The sequence below is a fragment of the Saccopteryx bilineata genome, chromosome 1 (assembly GCF_036850765.1).
Source record: "Saccopteryx bilineata isolate mSacBil1 chromosome 1, mSacBil1_pri_phased_curated, whole genome shotgun sequence".
Lineage (NCBI taxonomy): Eukaryota > Metazoa > Chordata > Mammalia > Chiroptera > Emballonuridae > Saccopteryx > Saccopteryx bilineata.
The window spans coordinates 336,689,226-336,714,360 of record NC_089490.1 but is presented as its reverse complement, the minus strand read 5'-3'; the positions used below and the strand labels follow the sequence as shown (position 1 = coordinate 336,714,360).

The window sequence follows — 25,135 nt, the reverse complement described above, 5'->3', positions numbered from 1 at the left end:
CAAGTCTAATAATGTTGCTATAAAACATTGATATTCGGCTATTCTCATTTTCAGTATTATATATACACTATATGATTGGCAAGCACATCTATTCAAAAGTACCCCCATTTGTCTGATACTAGTTTTTTTAGCCTTATAAACTTCATGACATCAAAATTCAAATAAATTTGAGGCACTGGATGAGTTATTAACTGCCTTGAACAGGTTTCATCAGAAGCATAAAAGGAGAAATAAAGACAGTAGTATGATCTAGCTCTGAAAGTTTATAATAGGGATCTATTGAACTGACTCCAAATCTATATTAAATTATAAAAAATAGACCATTTGATCATGGTTTAGCTTAAAATCCTACTGTTATTATTCAATAGCAGGTTTTGATAAAACTGAAAGGTTAGGTTTTTTGCTAATTATACCACTGGGCAGATGGCTTCAGGCTGGTAACTTCTGCAACAGTGCCAACATAAAGATTAGCAGAGAGCTGAACGATTACCTGGTTAGTTTCCGTGACTGCAGAGAGCTTTTCTCCTCTGTCTCAAAGACTTTCCCTCTGTCTCATCTTGGCAAACCTCTACTCATCAGGGAAGTAAATTTAAGCATCACTCAATGCTTGGTCTTTTCTCCATTATACCAACTCTACTGGACATTTTGGTGCATTATGCACTGTATGTATCACAGGTTGAAGATGGCTGTTGGATATTGGGCCAGCATCCATCATCACCACCATCCCTTTCCAACAGCAACAGCTGCCAGATTTTGTTTAGGAACGCATCAGGTCATTGGGCGACGCTGCCTCTATTCTGCTTCAGCTTCAGAATATGGTGATTCAGTTTCATAATCATGGGTAAGCCAATCCATTCAAAATAAATTTTAGGGCCCATTTTCAGGATATCTTTCTGGCTGAATATGACTTATGACACAAATTCCCCAAGAACCTTTGACAACATCCTAGAATCACGAAGGCAGTTGGTCTTTGGATGCAGCTAATACCAAGACAGGCAGCGGGCCAAACCAAACCAAAAGAAAACACAGAACAAATTTCTTGACCACCTTATGAGTCACAGTATCAAACCTCTTTAAACTGACTTCAGTCTGTCCTTTTAGTTACAGTCACCAATATATTCCCTTTCTCGAGCAAGTCAATTTGTCATGTTTTCTGTTACCTGCAATAGAGAGCAGCCTTGCCTGCTCCTCCTCTAGCATGGCAGGAATCACACTGTGTTAGAATTGTGGGCTCATGTGTCCATTTGTCTTCAACTACAAGCTCTTTGAGTTTTAGGATTCTGATTTTCTGTTTTTGTAATCTCAGCACCTAGCAGAACTTCTGGGACTAGTTTATGTTTAACAAATGGTTAGTGATAGACAAATAAACAAACTATATATAAAACAAGCTGGCCTGGATTATTCAGACCAAAAAGCATCTCTCACAAGTATTTTGCATATTTATTTTTTGACTTGACTCTTCTTACAGAGTTAGAGATCTACAACATACCAATAACTATTTCCTAAAACTGTTTTTTTCTTTTTCCTCTCAATTATATAAATTATACATGCTCATTATAAAAGTTCTAAAAATACATAAAACAAAACAAAAAAAGTAAAAAATATCAATGGGATAACCACCACCCAAAGTGTACACTATTAAAAGTTTTCAATGCAGAGGTTAAATTAATTTTATTTTGTCCTGTTATTTTTTTTTTTATCTCTCTGTATCATCCCTACTATCACCTCTGCTAGGCAAAATAAATATGCCCTCACACCTCAGTCATCACAGAGCCATTAGGGCTGTATTTACAGATTTGGTAAACATTTAATGTAGACACACTATGTGCTAAGTATTCACTGTGCCGAACTTTTTTTTTTTTAAGTGAGAGGAGGGTAGGTGGAAACAGACTCTTGCACATGCTCTGACCAGGAACCATACAGCAAGCTCACTAGGGGGTAATGCTCTGCTCATCTGGGGCCCTCACTCTGTTGCAGCTGGAGTCATTTTTTAGCACCTGAGCCAGAGGGCATGGGCCATCCTTAGTGCCCAGGGCCAACTTGCTCTAATCAAGCCATGGCTGTAGGAGGGGAAGAGAGAGAGAAAGAGAGAGAGAAGCGAGAAGGGGAGGGATAAAGAAGCAGATGGGTGCTTCTCCTGTGTGCCCTGATTGGGAATCGAACCTGGGGCTTCCACATACTGGGTCGAAGCTCTACCACTGAGCCAATCGGCCAGGACATGCCAAACATTTTCACGTGGATGACAGAATAGCTGTTTACTGGGATATAAATGATCTCATTTACATCTTCCCAACAGCCATGAGACAGGAATCACTAAACTTACTTTATAGCTAAATAAAGCAAAGTTGCAAGATTTGGTGGGAGGGACTACCTTCTAAGATGCATTCTGCCTTTTCATGTAGAAAACTACAGTGCTTTACAATGATACAAGTAACAAAATTAAAAGCAAAAGCTAAAATCGCTGTTAATTGCATAACATCTCACACTACATTAAAAAATAAATAAAAAATCAAGAACTCCTTCAAACCTAAAGATTCTTAATAATTGCAGAGAATTTGCTGCCTGGAACTCCTGGTTATTAGTTTTTATCTCTAACACAACAGAAGATGAAAAGGTGCCATTGAGAAAATGAGGGCCTGGACAGAAGAAGGGGCTATAATGATGATAGAAGGCCACCTAAAGCCCTTGACTGTCACCTCTGCTTTTCATACCAGCCTGGGAGGCAGAGCTCCACTGGGATCCTTCAGGCAGCCTTCCGTTGGTCCTTAGCACTAAGGGTTACAACCGCCATTTAAAACTGGAGATAAGAAAGGGGTACCTGAAATTAGCAATGGTCTCTCCGAGCAACTATATTTTCAAATGGCAAAAACACAAATGGCAGACAGTTTTAATCCAGCTGACCCCAAGATCACCAACGTTGGTCTATTCCCCTGAGCTAGAAAAATGGCCAATGTCTGGTCTTGATAAATCTGGCTGCTATCAATTCCAAAATGGAACTTAAAAAGCTTTTAGTTTGAAATCTTTGTAGCTTTGACCATTTTCTTTTCAAATAATTTTGTTGGCTTAATGGGGAAAGGTCACAAGTAAAAATAAACAAAAAGCCCTACAAAACCAACCCTCTGAAATGTTAGCTTCACTGCACTAAAATATAAGTAAACATTTTTTAGTGCAGGATAGGGCTGTCTATAACATTTTGGGGGCTCAGGGCAAAATCACGAGTGGAGACTCAGATGTGGGCAAGCCCCTCTTTTCTGCCATAGTTCTTTTCTGCACCACAAAGGACCTTTCAAGCAGATGTGTGGACATCCCAACTCACAAGTTGAAACTTGCGATCAAACCCCATGCAAAAGGCAGCCTCTTGGTTTCTCCTTTACACCCAGGGGTGAGCACACCATACAGCTTTTGGAAGGCAGCTCAGGATTGTTTGGGGAAGAAATTCTGGGGTCCTTTTTATCTTGAATGTGATCTAGAAGAGCAAGATCCAAATGTGCTCATCCGCTGGGCCCACAGATTCCTCTAAAGCTAGAGGCACAGAGGAAAGTGTCTGGGTCAAAGAGCTGTACTGACTCAAAGTCACTTTTAGATTTTATCTTGAATTGGGTAGACTTATCACCTTTTAGAATTAAAAAGTGTTCTTATTTTAAAGAGAGAGGAAAGGAGAGCGAGAGAGAAACATCAATCCGTTCCTGTATGTGCCCTGATCCAGGACTGAACCGGCAACCTCTGTTTATGGGGACAATGCTCTACCCAACGGAGCTATTCAGCCCGGGTGATTTATGACCTTTTTAAAGTTCTCATCTTTCATACCTGATTTTATACATACTTTGTTGTGAATTATTAAAGATAGCTCAGGAAAATGTAATCTTTTTTAAAAAAAAATTTAAGTTTTCTATTGATTTGAGAGAGGGAGGGAATGAGAGAGGAGAATCAATTCATTGCATCACTTAGTTGTTCCATTTAGTTGTGCACTTATTGATTGCTTCTCATATGTGCCCTGACCGGGGATTAAACCTGTGACCTCAGTTCACTGAGACGATGCTTTATCCATTGAACCACCTGGCTAGGGCCAGAAAAATGTGATCTTGATTGGCATAGACCAAAAATGAGAGCAAAAGAAATCCCTAACTTTATTCTTTTATACTCCCTAAACTCCAATAGAAGTTAAATATGTGGGGAGAAGAATCAAAGCAGACAGAGGGCCAAGATCCCAAATGGAATCATTTTAGAAAGACACAAAGAGGAAGGAGGGGAGGAGAGAGGAAGTACTCATTTGCTGTTCTACCTAGTTGTGCATTCACTGGTCACTTCCTGTATGAGCCCTGACCAGGGATTAAACCTGTAACCTTGGTGTTTCTGGATGACACTCTAACTGACTGAGCCAACTGGCCGGGTCTAAAGTAGTATTTAAATACATGCTGTTAAACCTTGTGTCCTCACTTGAGAAAGGGAAGCAAAATAGAACCTATTTGGTAAGTCTGTGATGAACATTAAATGAGAAAATGCATGTAAAAATATTCATATGTTGCCTAGAATATAATAAATAATATTTACTATATAATCAGGTACTTTAATGCAATGTCACAGCTGGCATTATGTCCAAATCATTGTTTAGCAAAGAACTTAGAAGGCTGTGATATATTATTTGGCATCAGTTTATTTTCATGCTCTCCATTTGAAATCAAGTTATTCTTTGAAAAATTTTGTAAGGACTTTGGATGCCATTCTAAGAATTAGTTGAAAGTCAACCAAAAGGTAATAAATTATGTATTTATTAGGTTTCCCACCCTCCCCCTTTATCTAGCTGTAGGAAGTATATATTGTTAACAAGAAATTTTTGTATACACTTCCTACTTACATACTGTGCATATTTCTTTCAAAACTAACATCAGAATGAGTTAATATACAGGCAGTCCCCAGGTTATGAACAAAATAAGTACTGTAGATTTGAAAATATTTCAGTATTTACATGTATAGAAAGGTAAAAATAAATACCACGGTAAGACACATCTAAGTTGCATTTAGTAGGTAAATGTACCGGTTCCAACTTCCATGCAAATGCAATTTAAGAACAAACCTACAGAAGCTCTCTCGTTTGTAACCAGGGGACTGCCTGTATTTTAAAAAAATTTAACTTGTCACAATAATGACCCAATAATTATTGGGTTCCCTTTGTGCCAAACAGTGTAGTGTTTGCTATAGTGACGTCATTTATCTGGTGTAATTTCTAACTTTCCCCTCCCCATTGTACAGGTAAGGAGAGTGAGATGAAGACCACAGCGACACAAAGCCCCTGTCCTTCCCACTGAACACTGCTGGAGCCACGTCTCGGAACAACCCTCTCCCTCCCGGAGCCTCCCTAACCTCTGTCAAAGAAAACCACAAGTGTCACGTAGGTAATGTGTCAATGTTTCCTTGGCTTTTAATCCCTTATAGAGAGACACGTCTGTGTGGATGTGTGCCCTCTCAGAACATGCTTGTCACCATTCCTATTTGTCTTGCTGTAAATTTAATTGAGAATAACTCATGCTAAATTTTCTTTTGTAGCCATAGAGCTTCTCAGTGGGTAGAGAAGATGGAAAAACCACCACCAAATGAGGAGAAACTTAATTTATTGAAATTGGTACATTGGTTTATTTCTCCATAAAACCACTCTACTCAATAAACCAGATACAGCTGTGAAATAAACCATCGGCTCTGGCATGTGTTTTTTTTTTAAATGTGATGCAATAAATGCCAATGTATAACACATTGCAAAGGTACTTTACAACTATATACATTGTTCTTGGCGTTGAGAAATATTAACACTTTTAGGAACCTTCAGCTGTATGTCCTGAGTTTACAAAGCCTCACAGACTGGCAGGACCATCAAACGCAGATGTCTGTTTATACCTGCAATGATTTGCTGATTTCCTACCTTCATCATCATGGCTGTAGCCCAGAGGCTGTGAGCTGAACATAAGACAAAACGACATTTTACAGACCCCTTGTGGGGCAGTGGTTGTTGAATAGAAACCAAGTCTCAGATTACACACCCCTAAGTGCCAACCACAATATATCACTCCTCTGCTCTTTAAGCAGAAGTTATTCAGGGAAATGGAAAATATGGAAAATCTATTTACAGACAAAAGAAGTATGCCTGAAAAACGTGTTCCTGGAAAAAGATATATTCCACATTCCCAATTGGCTAAGTTTTGGAGCAATCAGAAAGTACACCAGGAAAGGAGAAATAACTTTATTGGAAGTGTAGTGGTACTGATGACCAAAATATTTATCTGGAGAAAGCAAAGAGCAAGCTAAGTCCCTGGTAAAAAAAAAAAAGCATACTTTTTTTTTTCTCTAAGAGATGCAAAATGAGTTGCTTTTTCTGCCGAGAAAGAGAATGTTCTTGTCTGCTACAGCTTAAGAGAAAATGCAATTATGTATAAGGTACAGGCTTTGAGCAGACAGTTATGGGTTTGGAAGAAGGTAGCTCCTTGCCAGCGAAATAAACCAAAATGTCAACAAGCCAGACACACTTGAAACAGTCAGAAAAATGTCTTGCTATTCCTCTCTATATTTAATATGCCATATGACACCATAGTTAAATCTGCCACTGAGAAAAAAAAAGTATGTCAAGCTGTTGGTTTCCGTGAGATTTGGACAGAGGCAAAACAACAAGGCAGAAAGGAGTCCGGGAAGACGCGGCTTTCACTTTCCTCCCAGGGAGAAAATGACTTCCTGCAGCGCTCCTACCAGGAGTCAGCGCACACCCTGCCTGGCGCCGAGACCCGGGGCCAGGACCTGGAGCACACCCAGGTGAGGACCACAATGCAGCCTTCGGTAATTATTAATGGGAATAGGGAACTCAAGAAAACAGTCACAAGTTACACAAATACAACAGTCAAGCCTTCTGCATTTGTCTGTCCTGCGGGTGCATTGTATAGCTCTTTCTAAAACAATCCAGCCTTTTCTTTCACACCCTCTCCCACACCATCAACAGGCATGCCAAATGCAAATCTCCTCAGATTCTTATCCTGTCCCGGCAAAATGCAAGGACTACCACCGTCCTGAGTTTCACAACAAAAATCTCTACAGTGACCATTATTCACAGTCTCTCAGTTCTGTCACACAAAAGATCGCAGTTTGAATCTTGCTTTGCACAGGTTCAGCTCTGCTGGAGCTGGTTACCAGGCAAGCTGTCTGTTTTAAGATTTACCGAACACCGAGGAGGGTACGCTGGGGGTGGGGTGGGGGGGTGGACGAACCACCCGGAACATACCTGCTTTTGGCAGCTAAGGAAAACAATTTCGTGACAAAGCTCACCCAACAGATGAAACCGACAGAATGAAACCTGAGAAACTTAAGCAACCAAAGAAAGCAGCCTTCCAAGGATCAAGGTGAATAATTGATTTGTCGGGTTTGTTTCATCTTTTAAGCTATTTTGCTCATTAAAGGGCATTGTGAAACTTGTCAGAAGCCCGTACACTAACACACTCTTCTGACAGCAAGTGCACATCCCCAACTACCGATCCACTTGCCAAGCTTGTTCAACAACAACGATTAGCTGCAAAGCCAAGGAACTTACCGAACGCAAAATTATTGGAACAAAGCAGGGAGGAGGCAGGAGGCACTAAAGGCAGCTTCTCAGTCTCCCTGGTGCCAGGTTCTCCTGTCTGCCGTCCGGTTCACACTTGCCTTTATAACTAAGACTCCAGCAGAACTCACTAGCGAAACCTGATGAATTATAAAACAGCCCCTCCTAGAATCTCATATTTTACATCACAGGGGGTGAGCATGTAGCATCCTCGCTCCCTGGGTACATATATTTCCTTGTAACTCACCCTGGTAAATATATCAGCCTTAGAAGCAGATACAGTAATTGGTGTTTTGGATGTACCAGCATTAACCAATAAGAGGCTTTCCCACCACGGTGCCCTATCTCCATCCTCCTCCTGTGTTCCCCCATACCTTGTTGAGGTGGATCCATCCAACCCGGTGGGGGGTAGGCAATGATGGCAAAATGTGGAGGAAAGCCCCTGCATATCAAATGTACACATGGCGCCGTGTAGGACTCAGGATCAATTCTCATAATAGTTCTGTAAAGATCAGCCCTCATATTTGCAAGCCATGTCACAGTGTACCAAACACTTTCACCCTTCCTGAGCCTCTCAGCAACCAGGAGAGGTATCAGTAGCGCTCCAGTATATGTGAGCCTCTAGGGCTCAGAGAAGTTAACTGACTTTGTCCAGTGTTCACAGAAACTGAGGGATACAAGGCGCCTTAGAGACTGGGTAGTTCAACCTGCTCACTGTGCAGGCGAGGAACCTGTAGCAAGAGAGATGAAGTAGTAACTTGTGCAGGTCACACAGTTACTAGTATGATTTGAGCCTGAACCCAAACCTGGGTCTTCTGATGTCCAGGACAGTCTCACGCTACCTCTATAGCCCAGAAGCCTCCAAAATGGAAGGCACCCAGGAATCGGAAACAGTATCATTGATTGACCAAAAAAAAAAAAAAAAAATCATTAACAGGCAGGCTGCAGGGAGGAAGAGCAGGGCTGTGTTTTTTGTTTCCTCTTTCAAAGTCTGAATCACTTCTTTAGCTTCACGGGATACCAACACTAGAAAATTGCTTTCAGTAATAGCATTTCCTATGTGCCGGACAGCATTCTAGGTGCTTAGACTCATTTAACCTTCAAAATAGCCCTATGAGGTAGGCAGTGTCAGGACAATAAGCAGATGGACAGACTGAGATTCGAGAGGCTAACCAATCCCGGGGGGACCACAGCTGCTAAGAGGCAGGGGCTGAAATCGGCTACAGAGAAGCTGGTGTCACAGCCCACACTCAACACACCATTCTGTCCCAAGCAGTGTTTCACATCAACTGTCAGAAACAGATGGCAAAGCAAGCAGACTGATTTACTATGGGCTTTCATAGACAGTATGGAAAGTTCAGGGGTTGTGAACCACACAGACGTGTGTTTAAGCCCTGGTTTTGTTACTCCCTGCTCAGCCCCCTTTAGCTCCCCTGTTACTTCAGATTTGCTCCTCATTACAATCAGGAGTCTGCTCACATGTTCCTCACAGAAGAACTCCCTGACATCCCATAGAGAATAGCATCTTTCGGTCCCCTGTTATGCTCTACTTTCTTATTGGACTTTGTTTCTATTTATAGTACTTATCTCTACTTAAATCTGTATTTAACTTATTTTTTATTTAACGTTTGCTTCCGCTGATGAGAATGTGACTTCCATGAGGCCGGGGGTCTGGTCTGTTCTGTCTATGGCACTAGAACAGGGTCCACCACATATCAGCTATTTAGAATATTTATTAAATATGTCCAAAGGCCCATCTAGACCATTTCTTAGTTATATATCTTTTGATAATTAAAACAAAATTTAAAAAATTTTATTGATCTTAGAAAGAGAGAAAGGGAGAGAGAAGGGGAGAGGGGAGGGAGATGAGACATAAATTTGTTGTTCCACTCATTTATGCATTTATTGGTTGATTTTTGTATGTGCCCTGACCAGGGATAGAACTTTCAGTCTTGGTGTATCTAGATGACATTCTAACCAACTGAGCTACCTGTCCAGGGCTATCATTGGATAAATTGCTTACTGTCCCTAAATCATAAATTCCTCAATTATAAATTTTCTTTAAAAACAACAGAGTCCAGCGGTGACGATCACCCCACGACACCATGCCTCTTGTTAAGGTTCTCCTTCATCCCTCTCTAGAAGAGAAGAGGAAACATAAGAAGCACTTGGTGCAGAGCCCCAGGTCCTACTTCATGGATGGGAAAGGCCCAGGATGCTACAAAGCCACCACCATCCTTAGCCATGCACAAGTGGTGGGTTTGTGTGCTGGCTGCTCCACTGCCCTCTGTCCTCCTACAGGAGGACACGCAGGACTTCCAGAGCAGCCCCTTCAGAAGGGCACAACACTAACGGCTCCTGAATGAAGATTAGTAGGGACCCATCCCGATAAATACACTTTGGATACCACAACAACAACAAACAAAACAAAACAAAACAAAAAACCCTCCAAAGCAAAAAAACCCCAACAACCCCAAACAGTTCGTACCTTAACTCTGGTACTTTACAATGCATTCAGCTAGACCTGTGGTGGCGCAGTGGATAAAGCTTGGACCTGGGACATTAAGGTCACCGGTTCAGAGCCCCCGGCTTGCCTAGTCAAGGCACATAGGGGAGTTGATGCTCTCTCTCTCTCTCTCTCTCTCCTTTCTAAAATGAATAAATAAAATCTTTAAAAAAACCCACAAAACCACAATGCATTCAGCTTCTCCTATGGATAATTTTGATACAATAGTTCCAACAAGTTTATGAGATTGGTCCGTGGTATGGATTATTCTGTATCCCTCCCAAACTCCTATGTTGACATCGTAATCCCCCAATGCCTCAGAATGTGACCTTCTCTGGAAATGGGATTGTGGCAGATGTAATTATTAAGTTAAGAAGCGGTCATACTGAAATAGTGAGTCCCTAATTCAATATGACTAGTGTCCTTATAAAAGGGGGAATTCAAGCATAGACATGTACAGAGAAAGAATGCCACATGAAGATTGGAGTTATGGGGACATAAGCCCAGAAACTAGGAGAGAGGCCTAGTAGTAGTACCTTCAGAGGGACAGTGGCCCTACTGACACCTTGATTTCAGGCTTCTGGGTTCCAGAACTAGGAGACATCAAATTTCTGTTGTTCTAAGCCACCTAGATTGTGGTACTTTGTAACTGCAACCCTAGGGTATTAATATAGTCAGATATTATCCTCATCTAACACATGAGGAAATAGCAGCCCAGAAAAGTTGAGGAACTTCCTTCAGGCTTCATTGCTAAGAATGAATGGGGCCCGGATGTAAAGTGAGATCTGTGTGACTTCAAGGCACATGCAGCAGGGGTCCTAGAGGTGGGTCCCTGACCCGTTGGTTCAGGGCAGAATGAGAAATATAGGATGCAGTGATTTTTTTTTTCATTTTTTTTTATGAGAGAGAGAGAGAGAGAGAGAGAGAGAACAGGGGGAGGAGCTGGAAGCTTCAACTCCCGTATGTGCCTTGACCAGGCAAGCCCAGGGTTTCGAACCGGTGACCTCAGCATTCCAGATCAATGCTTTATCCACTGCACCACCACAGGTCAGGCAGGGTGCAGTGATTTTTTATCACATGAAAATGACCTTTTAAAATAAGATTATGACCTTTCAATTCTGTTTTTCTTCATATATATATATATATACATATACATATATATATATATTGCTATTAGATTATCTTTTTATTTCTGAAACAATGATGAGAATAGTTTTTTGTCTTGTATTTTAACAATCTTCATTTTATTGGCAAGGTAAAACGTTTGCCATCCTACTGACCTATACAATTTGTTCTAAAATGTTCCTGGTCTATGAAACGTAAAAGTTTGGGGACTGCTCAAATAGTGGCTAAATGCTGTCACTTGCAGCCACAAAAGAAAGCTCTTCACATGGAGTCATGTTTGGTGGTGGGGAGAATATTTTTCTCTCAATCAGCTGAAAAGGCCCCTCCTACCTACACACAAAATGACTGTGCTAATGGTCACAGTCTTTCATGCAACAAATTTGTATAGGTCCAATTAACAATATTTATAACTAAATTCAACAACATTCAGACTTTTTCTTTTCAAAATTCAGACCTGCTCCCCTCCTTCCCTCTATCTGAATGAAATTTTCTATTTCAGTAACATTCTTGATTTGCTTTTGACTTGATCCATTTCCTTTTGGGTTCAGGACCTGTGAGTTTGTGCAAACATCTGAGGATTAAATGCAATCACCTCTGTTAAGGATCTAGAACATCTCAGAAGCTCTCAGTAAATGCTAATTCCCTTACAGAAAGCAGTCAAGTTTTATTATCCAGGAAGAATATAGCTTTAGGACCAAAGGAGAGTTAGAGCAACTGGATGACTGGCAAGGTGAGGCAACCTGGGGAGTGTTCATGAACTTTATACTTTTGCTGAGCATTCAGTGATCCATATGACAGTTTATGGAAATTGTGGCAGTCTATTTTTTGTGTGTGAATTTGTGTTCATGAATATGTATGGGTTTATATATGTATACACAAAGAAACAGAGATATATACTGATAAATCACACATGTCACTGATATTAATTTGACTGGTGAGAGTATGTGTGCCCTCTTCAGTCTCTGAGAAACCAAGAAGGAAAAGGCCTTTATACATATAAGAGTTTGATTTCTTAGTTTTATCATTATCTGGTTTCCTATACTCTATATTCACCAATTTTTCCTATCCTGGAAAAACTTTGTAGAAGTAAACGTTAACTCATCTATTTGCCAAAGTTATTTCAGACTCCAAATCAATGAAAGAGGAATTCCTTTCATGAGTATTTATGAAGACCTAGTATGTCCCAAGCACTATATTTTTTGTTGGAAGCCAGAACAATGTAATCAAGTTAAATTTTCTTTCCTCTAAGGGGCTATCAGTTCAGGGAGTAACAAGCAGATAAGAGCTAACTACAGAGCTATACAGCATATTTTACAAACTTTCATTAAAGTGCTATAGGTACCCAGAGAAAGGGTATCCAACCTACTCACGTTGGGAGTGAGGTCAAGAAACCCTCCTGGAAGAGGTGATGGATGACTAGGAGACATCCAATAAAAAAGGAGATATCCAACCAGAGTGAGAAGCATGTGATGTGCAAAAGTCCGAGAGGCAAGGAGTTGATCATGAATCTCTGGGGACATGGACTTTTATCTATCAATTAATAACCTGAGTACATATGATAGAAAAAAACTTCAGAGTTTTTAGGAATACTAGAAAATAATCAAGCCTTTTTTTTTCATGAATTTCTTCAATGCAATGAAGGCTGAAATGAAAAGTGTCAAACATTCCTCAGCTGTAAAATAGGGATAATAGTACCTCTCTCATACAGGTGTTACTATGAAATTAAAAACGTAAAATACCTTGCTCCTTGCCTACCACAAAATAGATTCCAGAGTAAATGTTAATTCATGTCCTAAAACTTGTGTCATTGGCAATAAGACCTCCATCACTCATACCAAGTCTCATTTCCCATTAGGATACTTTTGTTTTCTTCCTAGACTTGTGTCAAAACTTTTGACTTCTAACTTCATTATTTTTTAAAAATTTGAAGCACAACTCATTATCTAAATATTTACATATATATTTATAAATAGGATGCACAACCATAGTACTATGGCACAGTGTGTGCACTGTAAACCTATACCAAAACAGAAATGTAAAGGCTGAGATAAAATAATCAATATAACCAGAAGGGCTGTTATCTTTTTTTATTATTATTATTCATTTTAGAGAGGAGAGGGAGAGAGAGAGAGAGAGAGAGAGAGAGAGAGAGAGAGAGAGAGGAGAGACGTGAGAGGGCGGGGGAGGAGCTGGAAGCACCAACTCCCATATGTGCCTTGACCAGGCAAGCCCAGGGTTTTGAACTGGTGACCTCAGCATTTCCAGGTCGACGCTTTATCCACTGCGCCACTACAGGTCAGGCTGGGCTGTTATCTTAAATCCTCTTAGGATATATACAACATCCACTTTGGGGAAAACTAAGAGTTCCCGGAGAGAAAACACCTAACATCATTTACTCATGGAGCATCTAGCAGCACACACCAAGTACTAAAGAAACGTCTGGGGATTGAAGAGGTGATGCTGGGATATTAGAAAGTAAAGAGAAACAAGAAAACTGGGTGGCCTACTCATGTCACTGCCTGTTCAAACTAGATTTTATATTTTCAATTTTAATAATAAAATTTTAATATAGAAATGTTAAGCAACCAAAATGTAACTGCCTCCCTTCCAAATGTCCATGGCAAGTAGAAAGTTAATATATCACCTTTTTTTTTAAAAGGGCTAATAGTAATAATGGCCATTTGCTGAGGACTTATAAAGGGAGGACACTATGCTCATGACTTTACATGTACTTTCTCATTTGGTTCTTAGAATGGTCAGGGTACCACTGCATCTTTTTAGAAGGTATCAGACATATTCTGCTGGATGCTGGGGGTCCAGGAAAGTCAAATCTGGCCCATTGTCTGTTTTTGAATACTCCATAAGCCAAGAGTGGTTTGAATTTTAATTGGTTGAAAAAAATCAAAGAAAGAGTAGTGTTTTATGGCATGAGACAATTATATAATATTCAAATTTCAGTGCCCATAAGGTTTTATTGGAACACAGCCATTCCCATTCATTTATGTATTGTCTATGGCTGCTTTGACATGACAAAAGCAGAGTAGATTAGTTACAATAGAGCTGATTAGTTGGAATAGAGACCATATGGCCATAAAACCTAAAATATTTATTATCTGGCCTTTTACAAGTTTACAATATCCTGATCCTTAGTGTATGTGAATGGAGCCCACTGGAATTATGTGGGTTACAGCTTTCATGGTTGTAAATCATGGTCCAGATAACAATTTTATATTAAATAAGGCTTGGAGAGATTAAGGCACTGGTCATGTAATTAGGAAGTGGCAGATCCAGAGACCTTTAGGACAAAACTTTAAGGCTAGAATATGCCCTTGATTGTACATAGAGTTCATGTAGCCCTTTTTCAGCTACCTGACTCAGCTAGCCACTGCCAAGGTAATGTCCCACTGCCAAGTAACATCCCACTGCCTCCACCGTCTTCTCTCTCGTACCGATTTTAATATTGCTATGGCTAAGGACTGGATAGAGTGGAGAATAGGCTAGTGGAACGAAAGCACAATTCACTCCTCCATAACTACCTCCTTGAGTCTCTCAAATACACACTTGGTCCCTGAGTATCAGGCTTAAACCCTGACTGAGCTGAAAGTGATGAAAAGGATGTGTGATGGAACACTGGAAACCTCATTCCTGGCTCTTTGCTTACAGAAACTCAGCCAGCTTATCTTCTTTCCCAAGGAACTTCCAATTTACACTGGCTCAGCTGGTTTTTTCCAGGTGCCCATAACCAGCTGTTCTGCCCACCTGAGATCACAATTTGATAGGCCACACTCTACATATGATTTAAAAAAATTTTTTTTATTAATTTTAGAGGGGAGAAGGGAGGGAGGAAGAGGGAGAGAGAAACACTGATTTGTTCCACTTATTTATACATCCATTGGTTGATTCTTGTATGTGCCCTGACTGGGGATCAAACCCACACCCTTGGTGTATTAAGATGATGCTCTAACCTGACCAGGGCAACATATGCTTTTCTATCCTGGAAGGTATCTCCCTTTTTTTCCAGCCTTTATTGTACCTGATCCTCCTGGGGGCTCAGTCACATCTCGATTATAATCTGGATGCTGTACAATACAAGTCACGGTAACTTCTTCCTGGACAGCATCCTGGAGGCCCAGATACACTAACATAATTTCTGTGGCTTCCCAACAACAGCCAGCATTTTGCTTCTGAGCAAGAACAACTAACAGTGGCAAGGCATCAACTTAATAAAGGTATAAGAAAGCTTTCACATAGGTTAATCTCACTGAATCCTCAGAGCACACAGAGATTCATTATATCCATTTTCTAGACAAAGACACTAAGAAGAGGAGGAATTAAGCAGCACATACTTCACAGGCACCTGGTGAATGGTAGGTCTGGGCTTCAAACCTGGAGTTGACTAAATAATTATCTGTTATTTCAATAAAAAAGTGCTCCATGAAGAAGTCAGGTTTTTTCCCTCCATTATAGTCACTAAAAAGCAAGCAAACAATCACCCCTTCCACTATCTCCCCCCAAATCATGGCATCATTATTCCTTATAACTGGGACGTAGCGCAACAGTCTGGCGTATAATGATGGGCAGGATTTAAATTTATTAACAGATCATTTTTTTAAGTTAGAAATTAAGTTTAATGGGGTGACATTCATCAATAAGAGTTCATAGGTTTCAGGTAAACATCTCTATAGCATTTGAACTGTTGATTGTGTTGTGTGTCCATCATCCAAAGTCAAATCATCACCGTGATCTGATTTAAGCAACCTGATCTCTCTGCAAATCTGTATAATGGAAATAACCACTTGCCTACCTGTAGTGCTGTTGTAAGGGTTATAAAAAATGTAATTATTCCATGTATATGAATTATTCAGAATAGGCAAACCCAAAGAGGCGAGAGTAAATTCGAGGTTTCCTAAAGTTGGGAAGGGGACTTGGGAGGAAATGGGGAGTGACTGACTAATAATGGGTATGAGTTTTCTGAGATGATAAAAATACTCTAAATTGATTATGATGATGGTTACATCATAACTGTGAATATATTAAAAACCAATGAGTTGTAGACTTTAAATGAATGAATAATATGGTATATGAATTTTAAAATAATGTAGATGAAGTGCTTGACACAATGTCTGGCACAAAGCAAATGCTTTAGAAATCTTCATCTTGTCATTATTGTTCTGAGGCAGAGACTGGTCAATTCACCAAATCCATTTCTTCTTCGGGAACACAAACCTAGAATCCACCCCAGAAGTTAGGTTTGGCCATATGTCTGCGCTCTGGCCAAGGGAATGTGAGCTCTGGCCAATGAAACGGAACAGGCTTGGCCCATGAAAACACTCCCCAAGCAAGCCTCGTGTTCTCTTTCTCTCCCATCAGCTTGATGCCAATGAATCCTTTCACCTTGGAAGCCACGGTAGAAGATGGAGGAGCCAGAGCATAAAAATCATCCTGGAATCTCTGTCCAAAGGAGAGTTAAAGATAAGTTTTGGACACCATGATAAAAAAAAAACAAACTTCTATCATTTTTAAAACATTATTTGTATTGCATTATTTAAAACCATTATTTGCATTGAGATTTTATTAGTACAAGAGCTTGTATTGTTATAACAAATACACTCTTGTTCCAGTTTTAACTCCTCCAAATTGTCTGAAATAAATTAACTGTGGATTAGTGACCATGCTGGTTCAGGGTCCTCAGGGCATATAGGAAAGGTTGTTCAGGAAGTACGACTATCCTTCTAATCCTGTCAAGTACTCATTGGTCAGTCCTGAGAGAGGACCCAGCTTCTAATTAGCTTTCCCAGGCTGGGGAAGCTGAGTCTTTGTTGAGCCCTCCTGTCCTTTCAGGAAGGGCCAAGCAAAGAGCAGGCCACACACCTTCAGACTGAGAGCAGCAGGAGGGTGTGGGGAGAACTCAGGCAGCTCTGTGCCCACAGGCTGCACTTTTCCCCTGCTCTCCTTCGGGGAGGATACGCACCCTATTGCCTTCTCCTTTGATAAAAGGGAAAGCAATACAAGTCAAAGATGTGACCCAGTCAGATTATGTGCTATCCGTGCTTTCTAATGCAGAATACTTCTTTCTCTAATGTGGGAGGCAAAGAGAGCTATTAGCTCTCCTGGTGAATAACGCCAAAATATTTGATTGTTGTCTCTCATTCAGAAGACTCACTGTCAGAAGAAAAAGCTCTGAGTCATGTTTTGGAAAAGGCATACAGAGGATAGGCAATCACAACAAAAAGGAGCAGAGTGCAGCGGAGGCTATCCCTGGGAGCAGGGGTCTCAGGTGTATAATCCCTTCCCCTCTCTCACATGTGGCCAACAATGGCTTTGCTGTCTCCCTCACAAAGGACACTGTGAGGACAAGTGGTCATGTAAAATCAAAGTGCTTTCAGATCTTATAAAAGTAGCCAATGATCCCCAAATATTTATTGTTAAGACCTTTTATATAGCTCATTTCATCTTCTTGACAAGGTTAACAAGCTTATTACATAAGTATTATTATTAGCCTCATTTATGAGATAAGTCAAGTGAGCCTGAGAGAGGTTCAACAAAGCAGCATCCTAAGATCGCCCAGGTGGTAGGCTGCAGGCCTGGGACTCTAATGGGCACCTGATAGATCCCAGAAGCCCACATCTCTCACCTGACTCTTAACCAAGGTGAATGGCTCTTTAACTAGAGAATCCAGCATGCCCAAAGCCAAGATGTCTATTCTTGCTCATTGAGTAGGCAGAACATCCTACAAGGCTACTTGCATTCAGGCATATGAAGTGCCCAACAGAATAATGAAGCAGATAGGAAAAGGGAAGAACAAAGGCCATTATGCTGGGCTCCAGAGACAACCTGCCTCAGCATGATTCATAAAGTCACAGACTCAGATCTCAGAGATTTCCCATATCAGATCACTGCAGGTAGAAATGAGAACTACCAGATAGAAAGCACGTCTTCTGGCTGATAACAGCTTTCCTCTCCCAGCACAAACTCATAAAGCAAGCAACAAGCATCTGAGTTTCTCTCTGCTTCCTCTTTGCCAGGCCGCTTTTTCCCCTTCCACCTCACGATCCACTGTTTCTCTCATGTCTTCTTAAGTTTGCTCTATTTGAAGCAGATGGAGCAGTAGCATTGTGAGGCTTGTTCTGAAGCCCAGGGACTTACATCAAAAATAAACAAATGAACAATTCAGCAATGGGTAGATCAGGCAGAAATGAGTTTAACAATTGAGCTGGAAAAATAGTTGAAAAGCTACTCCCTGATGAAAAATCGGAAGGCGACCCAGGGCTCTTCACTGAACAGGTAACTGCAATGACTTCTTTCAGTAACTCAGGGGCCAGAGGGAGAAGCGGCGGGCAGGCGGTTCCACAGGGTTCCACAGCCGTGGTTGGCGGCCCTCTGGCCACTGCATTACCAATACATGAGACATCATCCCATGGTGACTGTGAAATATTTGCTTGCCACATATAAAAGCAAGATATTTTTAAGTGCCACTTGTCTTTAAATATATTCTTCTTCCTTTACGTCTTACATAATTCAACGATCATCCCATGTGAGGCTTAATTTAAAGAAAACCCTAAATGGAGTTAATCTACTGTGAAGGGTTATGGAAGTTATATTTATTCTGGAAAGTCAGCAGCTGTGTAATGGAGTGTCTGTTATATGCCTGACCTACTGCCAGGTTCTGGGGACACAAATATGAATAAGAGCCGGCCCCTGTCCTTAAGGAGTGCATGGCCTCCTAGGAGAGAGATGAATTAAAACACTCAGAGAAAGAAGCAATACAGGTCCTGAGGAAGAAGAAAGCACGTGAGTGTTTAGTGATGTGTTCTAGTGAGGGAGGGAGTATGTGGGGTGCCGGCAGAGGACAGAGACTGAAGTTCACTAAGGGAGACCCCTGTATGTCTACCTAGAGGACCCGAGAAGCTGTTGTCTGCAGAGGAGACAGGTTAAGCTGAAGTTCTGGACAGAGAGAGCAGGAAGCATGTGGCAGCTGTGCTAAAGGGCACAAAACAAGTGAAGGTTGGGGTCAGTGCAGACACTTGAACTGGGCTGGGAAACAGGGAGAGAAAGGAGAAGTAGGCCTGGGCATCAGGGGCCAGATCTTTCTCTGCCCTGTGGGTCATGTGAAGGAGTGTAGAATCTATCCCCCAAGTGGTGGAAACATCTACAGGGCTTTAAAAAACATGATCGGATTTGCACTTCAGAAGATCACCGTGGCAACCATGTGGAGGCCGAGCTGGAGGTGTGGAGGCTGGCAGAGGAACCACAGTGAGGAGCAGGCAGGAGGGAAGTGTGGCATCCAGGTGGGAGGGGCAGCCCGATGTCAGGAGGTGGGGGGTGGGGGAGGGGGGGATACAGGGAAGAGGGCAGGCGTCATGCAGGAAGATATCTGGGATGGAGGCAATGAAATCTGGTTTCAGCTTTGGTATAGTACGTAGGCGACCTTAGATGAGTCCTTCCTTTTCCCGACCCTGTTTCCCGACTTCTCAGGTGTAAGGGTAACATGGTGTGGCTGAGAAGAGGCTTCATTCTTGTGTTTGGTCATCATTCATTCATGGGCAAGTCAGTCCAGTCCGAAAAGGCACTCATTCCTTGATTCATACTTTTTGGGGTCTTGCTATGAAAAAGTAAAAAGGTAGTATAAAGCACTCAACTGAGGGAAAATAGGGAGTGGGTGTTTCATATGTATGTACCGAAGAACACAGAGCAGAGCCTTGTGCCAATCACAAACCCTCTCTCATAGCAAGAGCATTTTGTGAGTGATGAACCTGGGCTGTATGTACAGTGTCTTATTAACTATGTACTTTACTGTGTCACTAGGTGACATGGGTCTTCTCTGAATGTGACTTAATGATATAATACAAAAAACACTGATTTGAATCTCACCTCTGTCTCTTAAAGACTAGATGAGGTTTGATAAAAGAAAAGCCTTTCTGAGCCCCAGTTTCCACAACTGTAGAGATAATTGTCCTTATGGTTTGCATAATTTTAAAAGATTACACGAGCTCACCAGTGTCATCTTTACTGAGTTTTTGCCAAGTTCTGGCAGCCTTTACCACATTATCTCCCCCTTACCCAGCCTATGTTGCCTTTTGGAAGCATGGCTGCAAAGTCACAGTATGCAGGCAAGAGTTCAGAGCCAGCCAGCTGGGGTCAGTGGAGTTGACAGGCAGAGAGCTGATAAATGATGATCAAAAATATCAGTAGCTCTTGGCCCTGGCCGGTTGGCTGAGTGATAAGTGTCAGCCCAGCATGTGGATGTCCTGGGTTTGATTCCCAGTCAGGGCACACAGGAGAAGCAACCATCAGCTTCTCCACCCTCCCCCTCCTTTTCTCTCTCTCCCCCTCCTGCAGCCATGGCTCAATTGGTTTATGAATCCCAGTCAGGGAGCATGTGGGAGTCTATTTCCCCTCCTATCACTTGGAAAAGGAAAAAAAAAATTTTTATATAATATATATCAGCAGTTCTTCGTGCTTAAAAGAGCTGGGACTTAGACAGGTGCGCAGTGGTCTGCAGGAAGAAGTCTAGGAGGACACGAGGAAAGTTCTGAATATACACAAACAGTAACATTGGGACCTGCAGTCACACCTCAAGTTTCTAAGGCTTATCACAAATAACTACTCCTAAGATGAGCAAACATCTAAAGGCTTCCAATAAAGGCAGACATATCAAATGGGTTGAAAAGGATGAAGAGAAGAAAACAAAGCACATCAAAATGCTCCACTTGAAGCAGCACCCACAGAACTGTGAACCGAATCTGGGGAGCAGGTATGAAAGGGAGTGGAAAGAGGGGGGCCCTGAACTGGGGGGGATGACACTATGGCCTTTCTTGTCAGATGATCTTCAGATTCTGTGACCTGAAGAATCTGGCTCAGAGGTAGGTGGCATGGAGGAATTCTTTTTCTCTTGAGTTCAAGAAAGTTACTTAACCTTCTCTGCCCTGGTCTCATCTTTAAAATTGGAATAATAAAATTACAGCACAATTTACAATGGGTGACTGCAAATTGCAAAAAATAATGGAGATGTTTTCTATGTATTGGCATAGAAAGATCCCCATGACATAGCAACAAGTAAAATAAAATAAGAATAGTGCAGTACAGGATGCTCCCATTGGTGAGGAAGAAAGGCGTTAAAAAATATGTACGTTATGTATATAATTTGCGAGATTTGCAAAGGAAACTCCAGAAAGACACACAAAAAACTGAAAAATAATGGCTTGATATGTAAGGTAAACGGGGACAGAAGAGGAAAAAACTTTTCAATAAACACCTTATAAAAATAAAATATTTAAATTATTTTAAATAATAAAATAAGGCTAGCAATTAGTTCATACCTCCTAAGGTTGTTTTGAAGATTAAACAGAATAATGTCTTTAAAAAGCTTAGCATGGGGCCTGAAGCAAGGTGAGCATTACATACACATTAGCGGGGATTATCATCTCTTTTCAAGAAAGCATGGGAAGGAGCCCTCTTCCCATGGCCTCTACTTTCTGCTTAAGGGCCAAAGGGAGCTGGAGACAAGGTGCAGGAGGCTCTTGTTGAGGCTTAAGGAGCAGAAAGGCCATAATGTCCTGGTTTGCCCCTGCATTATCCAGCCCTGTTCCCCGTTATTCAGGGCAAAAAGCCCATCCAGAAATAAAGATGGAAACCTCACCCAGGCACTTGAACACAATGCACTAAAGGGTATACAAAGGTAGAGACCAGCAACTCCAACAGAGTAGATCTGTCCATGATGCCAAGTGTCAGAAATGATTTAAAAACCAGTGTGTCTCAGAACAAAACCTGAGAGAAGATGAACAGATGCCAACGAAATGTCACTTTCTTTCATTGTGTTGCTAAAATAAAAGTTTCAATAACCTTAAAGCATGCATCTTAGTAGATTAATTGAAAATGCCACAGTGGAATAAAATAAAATTAAAAAAAAAATCTAGCTCTGAATAAAACTCTTTATACAGACACAAAATTTACTAATCTACACTTTTTATTTTGGCTCCATCTGTACTGAAAAAGAAGACCTAATAACAGGGGTCCCCAAACTACGGCCGGTGGGCCGCATGCAGCCCCCCCTGAGGCTATTTATCCCGCCCCCACCACACCTCCGGAGGGGGAACCTCTTTCATTGGTGGTCAGTAAGAGGAGCACATTGACCATCTCATTAGCCAAAAGCAGGCCCATAGTTTCCATTGAAATACTGGTCAGTTTGTTGATATTAAATTTACTTGTTCTTTATTTTTAAATATTGTATTTGTTCCTGTTTTGTTTTTTTACTTTAAAGTAAGATATGTGCAGTGTGCATAGGGATTTATTCATAGTTTTTTTTTATAGTCCGGCCCTCCAACAGTCTGAGGGACAGTGAACTGGCCCCCGGAGTAAAAAGTTTGGGGACCCCTGCCTAATAACAAGAGGTAGGAAATGACAATGAATCATGAGTATTCAGATATTGTAACCCAAATGATTGTTCTAGTATTGTCTGTTTTCCATAGGGTTATGCTAAGTAACTGACAAAATAACTCTTAGTTCCTTTAGGATCCAAATACAGCATTTGGAACACAGAAAAGTACTATTTTAGGCACTTGTTGGGAAAATAGCACATAAGAGGATGTCTTGGTTTCATTAGATACTTCCTCTAAATAGGTTCTACAAAAAGAGCAAGAAGGCGGGGCCTGGGGGGTGGTGAGGAGGCATCCCTGTGCAGCTGCCATATTGTGAGCTGTGACGGTTAAGAATGCCAGCTCAGAAAGAGGATGAATTTGAGCACATATCCTAATTCTGTCACTCATTAGTTGAATAATTTTAGGCAAGTTATTCAACCTTATTGAACTCCAATTTTCCCATCAGTAAAATAGGGACAAATAAAATGCTAGGGATGTTGAAGGGTTATAAAGAGATAATGTATTCAAGATGCTTAGCACAGTGCTTGGTATATAACATATTTCTCCATGTATATGATGTACATTTTTTCCAAAAATTTGGGGTCTAAAAACTGGCTGTGTCTTATACAGTGGTTGTAGATTTTTTACTTGCATTTCCTGCTTTTTTTTTTGCGCTTGTATGAATTTTATGATGAATAAAACTTAAGTTCAATAACTTATTATGTAATACATTTTTTCCCCAAATTTTAGGCCCCCAAATTAAGGTGCGTCTTATACATGGAAGCATCTTATCCATGGGGAAATACGGTAGCAGATGTTCTGTAAATGTTAACCCTGATCTCATCATCTATCTTTTCATCCATTCATCCTTCCACCAAATCATTTCAGGTGAAGCTTTGGGTTAGGCAAAGGAAATCTACAATTAAGACACAGTTCCCGTACACGGAAAGTTTTCAGGCCAGCATGGAGATGAACAAAGAAGGCAATGTGGCCTTGGTGTTATTATGAGAAGTCAGTACCAGGCATATTGGGGCATGAAGAGGGAGTGCTACAAAGATGAGAAAGGGACTTCCTGGAGGAACTGATGCTTGACGTAGGGCTTAAAACGTGTGCATACAAGGCATTTGAGACAAAAGCACCAGGGAGGGCACAGACACTGGCAAGGAAGGGGCAAGAAGAATAAAGAGGTCCTGAGGAATGAATAAATAGCTAGCTTGAGAGGGAGGGCCAGAGAGGGCCAGGAGGCTCAATACATAGGGCTGAGACACAGAAATGTTTCTGTAATTTGATGTGTTTGACAACATAACTTTTTAAATTAGATGTTGAGAAGTAGTCAGCAGAGGAAGGTCTGCCAGGGCAATATCTTGAGAGTGCTTCATATCATTATGGCAGAAAGATAATTTTGTACTCTCCCAGCCAGCCTTACAAGATACCTGCTGAGAGAGCATTTTGCCTGATCTTGCCAGAAACTTACCTTTCTTTGTCAACTCAAAATTGACTTGGGATAACTTTATAAGCAAATTCTGTACCCCACCCCCCACTTTTGTTTGCTTATAAATCTCTTAAATAGGTAGTTCACTTCAGTACAGAATATTTCACACATATGTGGGATATAAAACGGAGACTCATGGACATAGGTAAAAGTGAAATGGCTAACCGGGGGAAGGGGATGTGGGGGAGGGACTGGAGGAAGGATATAAAGAAAGATAAATATAAGGTGATGAAAAATTATTTGACCTTGGGTGATAGGCATACAATATAATCAACAGTTCAAATGCTATAGAAATGTTTACCTGAAACCTATGTACTCTTATTGATCAATGCCACCCTGCTAAATTTAATTTTCTAAATAAAATTAAAATAAAAAAAGAATTGAGTGTCAGTATTGGTTAAAGGGGATGTAGTAAAATGGGTTCAAAAGACATAGTTTCAAATATCTTCCATTTAACAATGATGTGAGCTTAGGAATTTTAAAAAGTGTTTGTAAATTTCAACTTCTTTATCTGCAAAGAGATAGTATTCGATCTATCTCATAGGGTGGAATAGTTAATTCCAAGTATCCACACCAAGCCTGACATAGCTCCACAAATGGTGGCTATTGTTACTACCTGTAAAAGTAAAGTAGGTGATTTGGACAGCAGCATTAGTAGACAGAAATCTGAGTCTAATGGGCAGAAGGATGCCAGGTGTGGGTAGCAGTGGAGAAAGCCAGGGCGGCTTGCACTTCTAAACTGTGTCATGCTCTGGCTGGGCTGGAACAGTGAAAGCTCTAATTCCTGTGTGTTGAACCAATGTTGGAGACACTGATCTCTCTCTCTCTCTCTCTCTCTCTCTCTCTCTCTCTCTTTCTCTCTCTCTCTCTCCCGGTACACTGATAGCTTCCCTTAGCTGGGCTGAGCTTCGTGAACTGATAAATGTTAACCAAAGCACTTTCTTTTAGAAAATTTCAAGTTACCTCAGGTGTCTAGAGCTGTAGCAGAAAGAAGAGCTAACAAATGAGGCTTCCTAAATACAAGTAAGTTTTTCTGTCATCCATACAGAGGTACTTAGGAGAGGATGTGGTGCAAAGAAAGC

The 25,135-nt window shown here is 41.0% G+C and overlaps 1 protein-coding gene across 21 annotated transcripts in view; it reads right to left on the bottom strand.

Moving 5' to 3' along the window:
* DLG2 (discs large MAGUK scaffold protein 2) overlaps positions 1 to 25,135 on the bottom strand; it is a 2,196,962-nt gene that overhangs the window by 204,737 nt on the left and 1,967,090 nt on the right. Inside the window, exon 1 of one of the 21 annotated variants that reach the window (XM_066249145.1) lies at positions 7,565 to 7,803. The exons of 19 other annotated variants lie outside the window; for them this stretch is intronic. The gene's annotated coding sequence lies outside the window, so the exon portion shown is untranslated. Of the gene's footprint in view, positions 1 to 7,258; positions 7,292 to 7,564; positions 7,804 to 25,135 lie in introns of those variants that run through there. One more of the 21 variants, XM_066249160.1, reaches the window with a different exon arrangement.